The following is an 8,335-nucleotide window of genomic DNA, read 5'->3' as shown; positions in this document are numbered from 1 at the left end:
TACATAAAAGTTCCCCTTTTTCTTCCCAAATGTGTAGTCACACAGCAACCTAGCAGTCTGTCCCCTCCAATCTTTCCTTAGGGAAAGGTGACCCTGTGGGATTGTCCCTCATTGGGGTTGAGTTTATGCTACCCTAAGTCTCCATGTTTGGTCCTTGTAAGCAGGGTCTGCAGTCAAAGACGGGTAAGATTTCTCACGGGAGAAACAACCTAAGCCAGACGGGACCCCCCTAGGACCCCAATGAGCTAATGTAAAGTTAGGAGGTAGCTGTGCCCCTCCTTCTGAGAAGCTGCTGACGCATGCCTCAACTATTGTCCTTTACCCTCAGGTGTAATGGACCCATTAGAACAATAGCATCTCGCCCCTCCTGTTTGGCTCATGGGATAATCTTATCTTGTGAGACTTGTTCCCCCAGGGATTGTATGCACCACACCTTGGTCATTTGGGGGATGGTATGCATCGGTTGCTTTGGGACGATTATGGGATTTGGAATGAATGATTATTGTGTGGTGTAAGAGTTTCGCAGACCCTGCCTCTAATCATGTGATCTCTATTGTAAAAAATCAATAAATACCCACGGTGACCTGATTGGGGCTCCAGTCCCTTGAGGCTGTGAGTCCCTTGGTTCTCTGTGATTTAACTATATTTGAGTCTCTGTCTCTTTATGATAGTTTAACCTTCGCCGCCTCCCTCGCCGCCTCCCTCGCCTTCCCACGGCTTGTGTTGTGCAGGACACAACACAAATGGATTGTTGAGATCCTTTATACAACTTCTCAGTAACACTTAGCTACAATAAGCTCAACAACACATTCTTTTTTTTCCCGACTTTTATTTATTTTAAGTGTGGTTTTCCAGGACCCATCAGCTCCAAGTTAAATAGTTTCAATCTAGTTGTGGAGGGTGCAGCTCAAAGTGGTCTACACCGGGATTGAACCAGCAACCTTGTTCAGAGCACCGCGCTCTAACCCACTGAGCTAACCAGCCACTCTCAACAACACCTTGATATGGTTCTCCCTCTTTATTCTTCACTTCCCCTCTCCCTTGTTCTTGTTTCTAGGAGTTGAACTCTCTAACAAAATAGCAGCACGAAAGCCTTTGTCTTAGACCCTGCTTTCAGGGCATCCCAGACTAAGACACCCATTTTACTGGTGAATATACTGAGGTTCAGAGAAGCAATCTGCCCAAACATAACACATCTGGCAAAGTGCAAGCCTGCGTTAGAAGCTAGGTCCTTAATACAATCATTGAACAAATATTTGTATTTCTATATAATGGCTGTATGCCATGCACTGTGATAAGCAATGAGGTATCATAGCAATACAAAAGAGATACAGCCATAGCATTTTTCATGAGGCTCTTTAATGGAGGACATGAACATTAAGCCAATCATCACACTAATTAATGTATAAATTGAGAAATGCTTTGAATACAGAAGGAATACAGTATTACGAGAGCACGTACTCTCAAATATCTGAGAGACACACATTTTATCTGGGACTCAAGAAAGTAACTCTAAAGAAGTAATAAGCCAAAAAATGAACAGAAGTTAACTAAACAAAATTGGGATTGGTCATTCCTGAGAGGAAATAGCGTGTACTAAGGGCCCGTAGCAAGGAGAAATCATGGGATGATGGAGAATCAAACCGAAGACCATTTTGGCTGGGCTGAGGGGGAGAGTATTGTCAAAAGCAATAGTGACAAGTGTCAAATCTTGCAGTGCTGTGCGTCCATTTTAAGATTTGGGTTTTTTCTCAATCAAACACAATGAGAAGCCACCGAAGGTACTTTCAAATACCCTGTGTAGGGAAAAATGGAATGGGTGGGTCTGTGATATTATCAGATTTGCATTTTGAAAAGCTCACAGGATACACCACGGAGGTAGTCACAATGGATACAAAAGACAGCTTTTGCAGTGGTCCCTCAGGACCTGACGGTAAATTAACTTTGATCATGGAAAAAGAATAAGTACATATTTTCAAGAGATACTTAGTAAGTAAAATTGACAGGGCTCAATGGAAGATTGACTATGGAGTGGGTGGGGGGTAAGGGAGAGGTTTTCAAGGATGACACCCCACCTCTGGCTTTCTAAGAGTGGACAGGAGATCAGAAGAGATGTCCTCATTTATTAGGGTTTCTACTGTGACTGGAATTATAGCCCAAAGCTATCTTCTTGGAATTTATTTCAGGTTTAGGTATAATCCTCTATCCTTTTGCTTCACTTACTCCTTTTTCTCATCTCAATAGAAATTGACTAGCTTACTCATTGTTAACTAGAAAATAACCCCTTACACATGCATACAAATTTAATTTGTTCTCTGCCCCACCTTCTCTGAGTATATGGTCTTCAGTTCCTTGAGTCAACCATGAAAATAAATGTCCTCCTACCCAGGCTTTTAAATAAATTGTGACGTGATGAGAATTGACCTAAAGCCATAGAATGCCTTCCTCTTTTCAAAACAAACCGCATTTATCTTCTAGCGTTGAATGCTGTAGCTACCGTACTTGAGTGGTTGCATTCGTTTTCCGTGCTGTGGAACAAACAGCACACACTTACTGTCTCACAGTTTCTGTGCAGCAGGCGTCAGGCACAGCTTAGCTGGATGCCCTGCTTTGGGACTCACACATACAGTCAAGATGTTAGTGGGGGTGCATTCTCATCTGGAGGCTCAGTCGGAGAGAACTGGCTTCCAAGCGTGCCCACGTTATTGGCAGAATTCATTTCCTTGTGGTTACAGAACTGAGGGTTTCTGTTTCTTGTTGGCTGTTGGCTGAAGGCTGCCCTCAGTTCCTAGAGGCTGCATGCATGTAGGCATGGGAGCTTGTCATGTGAGCTTCTTCAACCTGGCCGCTTACTTCATCAGGCCAACCAGGAGAATCCCTAGTGTGAATCTGCTAATATAATGGAGTTTTGTATAATGTCAGATAATCACGGGAGGGCATTTATTTTCATCGTTGCCATATTCGGTGGGTTAGAAACAGTCATTAGTTTCAGCCCACGCTCAAGAGGCGGGGATGATACAAATGCATGAACACCAGAAGGCAAGGCTCACTGGGGGCTGCCCACCGCAGCAGTCTTGAATCCTTTTGGAGATGGAGAGTATGTGAATTAACAAAAATCGAACCTATCTTTCAGTATTTTCAATTACATTTTTGTCTTTATTCAAAACTCCCTACAAAAACCTGTGTACAAAAACAAAGAAAAAACAAACAAAAAAAGAAACACCTGTGTACAAGTTATTTACTGCTATGCAACAAACCACATCCCCAACAAGTGGCTTAACACAACTGTTTGTTCATTATTCTATAGTTCAGTAATTTGTACTGGGCTCACCTGGGCTGTCTGCTGGTCTCCCACAGGGTTACTCACATGGCTGTCGTCAAACTGCAGCTGCACTTGAGCCAGTTGATTTCACATGGCCTCACCCACATGTGGGGATTGGAGCTGGCTGTAGGCTAGTGCACATGCCTCCCGTAGGCTAGCCCCATCTTCTCCACATGGCATCTGAGTTGCAAGAGAATATGCAAGGCTCACAAATTTTCGGTTTTATTTTTGCCGCATTCTATTGGTCAAAGTAAGTCCCAAGATGAGCCCAGATACAACAGGTGGGGAAATAGACCTTACCTCTTTTCTTTCTACAATTGTGCAACGTTCAAACCTGAGAATCTTTCAAGATTTCCCTGACAACTATTGCAAAGTATCCATATTCATACCCAAGAGCATTTCTTAACTAGTTAAAGATATATTGGCATTTAATGTTAAAGTAGTTGATCTTTGCTTGTATACAATAAGTTAGTGTATATCTCTATATATATCTTTACTATATCTATATGTCTGTACTTTATCTCCAGAACCAGGAAAGAAAACATTGGTAAATATGATTCCATACAAATCAAAAATTTCTGCATGGGAAAAAATATCAAAGTCAAGATACATAGCAAATGTGGGGGTGGGGAGGAATAGTCAGAGAACATTAACAGCTCACATAAAAATACAGCTGGCTCTTAAATATAAAAAAATAATGCTTGACTTTATTAGTAACAGGAAAATCATATTAAAACTACACTGACAATACCATTTCACCAACTAGTTAGAAAGTTTGGCAACACATGTAAGCAAAAGTCTGGGGAACACAAGAACTAATAATATACATTGCTGATGGAAGCACAAAATGGAGGGCAATTTGGTGAATTATGAATTCATCAAAATTCCGAATGCATTTACCTTTTGATATAGCAATCTCACTCTATCTCCAAGATTTATCTGCTAATCTATGAAATGACATATTACATGGTTGTTCATTGTAACATTATAGAAGTGAAAGACGGGAAATAACCCAAAGTTCATCAATAGGAAATTAATTAAATAAATTAATTAAATAAACAGTAGAACATCCACACAATGGAAGACCGTGAAAATGAATGAGTTCTCTGTGTGTGCTAATATGGAAAGATCTCTGACATATACTGTATAGAGAAAAATACAAAGAGCAGAACAGTTTATATAATATGCTACCTTTTGTATAAGAAAGGGGAAAACAAAGAATATATTTCATGTTTATTTATATATACATTTTTAAAGCCCTGGAAAGATATAGAAGATACTAACAAATGAGGTTACATGATTTGGAAGATAGAATAAGGACATAGAAGTGAACATGTAGGTGGTGTATTTGTTTTTTCCATGTGGTATAAACATTTTTTGAATCTACATATATATGTATTTTTATTTATATTCAATTTTAGATTTATTTTCTCAAAATAAATTAAGATTAAATTCATTAAGATTAAATTCTATTAAGATTAAATTCATATACAATATAATTCACCTATTTAAATTGTTCAAGTCAATGGTTTTAGTTTAGTACAACCATTACCACGATCAATTTTAGAACGTTTTCATCACTCTCCCAAAAAATAACTACATATTAGCAGTCATTCCCCTTTGGTCTCCAACCCCACTCCCCAGCTGAAGGCAACCACTGATCAATTTTTTGTTTCTATAAATTTGCCTATTTGCCTATTCTGTGGGAGTGTCAGTTCCTCTTTCTTCTTCTCTGTGCACAAATTTGCAGCCACCTCTACTTACTTTGCCCCACTGCCTGTCCAAACATCTCCAACTGCCATCATGTACTTCATTTAGCTTCATTTCTATAAATGCTCTGTATCAGTGACTTTCTGCCAACTGCCCATGGCCATTGTCCCTAGCTGACATGGAATTTCCTAAGTAGCTTTCTTGTCTGACCCCTCCTAAAGTGGAGAGCTCCCTCCCTCTCCTGCTATTTTACTTGCCAAAGTAAAAAAGAGCTTTTCCAAGGTATATCCCACCTCCTACCCATATTTAACAGACAAAATTGTTGTGTTATTTTGCGTTTATGTAGACCTTTTCTAGAAGCTCACAATACTCTTCAGCACCAAATGGCCATTTTTACAATAACATAATGATGTTTACCATAACGGTTCTCCTTCCATATTTGTTCCTGCTCTATTACCTTCTCACCACCAAAACCCCTTCCCACTAATTCACTAAAACAACTCAGAAAATATTTCTAAGGAATTTTTCACTAAGTAGAAAAAGCTCTTCTGAACAGAGTATGTTTAAACCATATAAAAAAGCAATAGGGTTCATATACAAAACACTAATTTTAATAAAACTTTAATTAACTAAAAATACAAATTATTACTTCAACTGGATTCCTTCTACCCAAACGAGGATGAAAGTTATTTTAACAGATGACATAATATGTTCATAATAATCTTAATAATGCCTATAGCTTCTTTAATTCAAAATCACAGTAAATTTTACCTTGCATCATTTAATTAATAAATAAGATAGTGTGATATAATTAACTATTTCCTCCATTATGAGAGGCTTAGGTAAGTCAAATGTAAATAATAGATAATCCAAACATTTTTTTAATTTTTTTTTTTTTTTTGCATCTGTATTTAAGGTAAGAGTTACTGGGTTTTGGAAAATTCATTATCAACCAAACATAGAATATCGTACTGAGGAAGATCTGGGAATATTAGTTTCTCAAACTTTACATTTGCTTAACTGCTATTGTATTCTGCTTCAGATCCAGTAATCAGCTGTCTATATTATTTCTCAAAACCAAGGTAGGACCAGTAGATGGCCTACATCTGCCCTTGATCCAGTGATGGGGTCTGTATCCCCTCCTCTTGAACCTGAGTAGGCCTTGATGCTGCCTCAACCAATAGGGCATGGTGACCTTGATCTCATGTAACTTCTGAGGGTATGTCATTAAAATATAATGCACACCTACTTTGTTTTCTTTGGACGATTGCTCTTGGAACCCAGCCACCATACTGTGAGGAAACCCAAGCATGCTGTGTAGACGTCCACCTAGAAAGGCTCCGAGGCCCCTGACCCACAACCCTGGCTGAAGTCCCAGTTACCAGTCAGCACAAATTTGCCAGCCACGTGTGTGAGCCATCTTAAAAGTGAATCCTCTAGCCCTCCAGTTGAGTTGTCCCAGCTGGTGCCATGTGGAGCAGAGATGAGCCATCAATTTTAAGAAACAGATAACTAAAATAGTTATCAGAAATAGATAACAGAAACACAAGGTGAGAAGAGTTTCCTTGGCTTATAATTCTCTAGTCTGGTATATATTTAGATTCAAAGGACTTCCCTCCTCTCGCAGTAAAACCACCAAGTCAGTTATCATGAGGAATTGCTAACTGTCAATAGAACTCTGAACCCTTCGTCAGCTTCCCTCATCCAAAAAAGTAATTTAGTGAAAGCTGACTCTCCACTCATTTTACAGGCCAGAGATTTTAAACAGGAAGAGTTGGCCAGCCCGGTGGCTCAGGAGGTTAGAGCTCCGTGCTACTAACTCCGAAGGCTGCCTGTTTGATTCCCACATGGGCCAGTGGGCTCTCATCCACAAGGTTGCCAGTTCAATTCCTCAACTCCAGCAAGGGATGGTGGGGTCCGCCCCCTGCAACTAAGATTGAACACGGCACCTTGAGCTGAGCTGCCTCTGAGCTCCCGGCTGGCTCAGTTGGTTGGAGCGAGTCCTCTCAACTACTCCCGCAAGGAGTGGTGGGCCAGTTCGACTCCCGCAAGGGATGGTGGGCTGTGCCCCCTGAAACTAGCAACGGCAACTGGTCCTGGAGCTGAGCTGTGCCCTCCACAACTAAGACTAAAAGGACAACAACTGGAAGCTAAACGGCACCCTCCACAACTAAGGTTGAAAGGACGACAACTTGACTTGGAAATAAAAAAGTCCTGGAAGTACACACTGTTCCCCAATAAAGTCCTGTTCCCCTTCCCCCAATAAAATCTTTAAAAAAAATTAAAAATAAATAAATAGGAAGAGTTAAGTCACCAGTGGACATAAGGGCCAGGAGCAACCTGGATGTGCTCTCAAGTGATAATGAGCGAACCCTCCAATTGTGAGAGGAGAGCAAAAAAAGTCAAACCAGGTAAATGACCCCAGCATGAATTAGAGGAGTGTCACAGAAATCATCCTCCTTAACTCTTTAAAGAGGGGCAGGGGACAGGAGGGATGAAGTCAGATGCCAAAGAGCTACCCACACAGGGCGTTCAATATATTGTTATGAATTTAGTACTTCTTGTTTTCAGGAGAAATCAAATGCATCAGATGATCTTTTGAAAATTACATAAGCAACATGAACACATTCTTATGATAAAGATTCAAACAAGAATCAATTTTGAAAGCAAAATATAAAAGTCAACCTTTCCGGGGCAGCCTGATGGTTCAGTTGGTTAGAGCGCAAGCTCTGAACAGAGTTGCTGGTTCTATTCCCACATGGACCAGTGGGCTGCGGCCTCCACAACTAGATTGAAGACAGCAAGGTACCACTGAGCTTCCAGAGGGGCTGCCAGATGGCTCCGTTGGTTAGAGCGTGAGCTCTCAACAAGGTTGCACTGAGCAGCGCCCTCCATAACAAGATTGAAGGACAACGACTTGGAGCTGATGGGCCTGGAGAAACACACTGTTTCCTAATATTCCCCAATAAAATTTTTTTTTTTTAAAAGTCACCTTTCCTCCTCACCCCCATTTTCACTTCCCTTTCCCAAATTAGCCAGGACCGTGGTTTGGGGGCCATCCTTCCCATCCCCGTTCTATGCATATACATGCAACTCATGCACATATATTATACAAACTTTTAATGTAAAAGTGTCATGCAGTGTCCGTTGTTCTGCAACTTGCCTTTTCCAGATAACAGTATGTTTTGAGAATCTCCCAGTACCAGGGCATTTACCTCTACTTCATTCTTTTTAATGGTCGCAAAGTATTTCACAGTATGGACAAACAATTTAATCAGATCTGTAATGATGGGCATTTAACTT

This window comes from Rhinolophus hipposideros (genome assembly GCF_964194185.1).
Source record: "Rhinolophus hipposideros genome assembly, chromosome: 7".
In the NCBI taxonomy this organism is placed as follows: Eukaryota; Metazoa; Chordata; class Mammalia; order Chiroptera; family Rhinolophidae; genus Rhinolophus; species Rhinolophus hipposideros.
The sequence above is the reverse complement of the archived record's forward strand: the minus strand, read 5'-3'. Positions refer to the sequence as shown.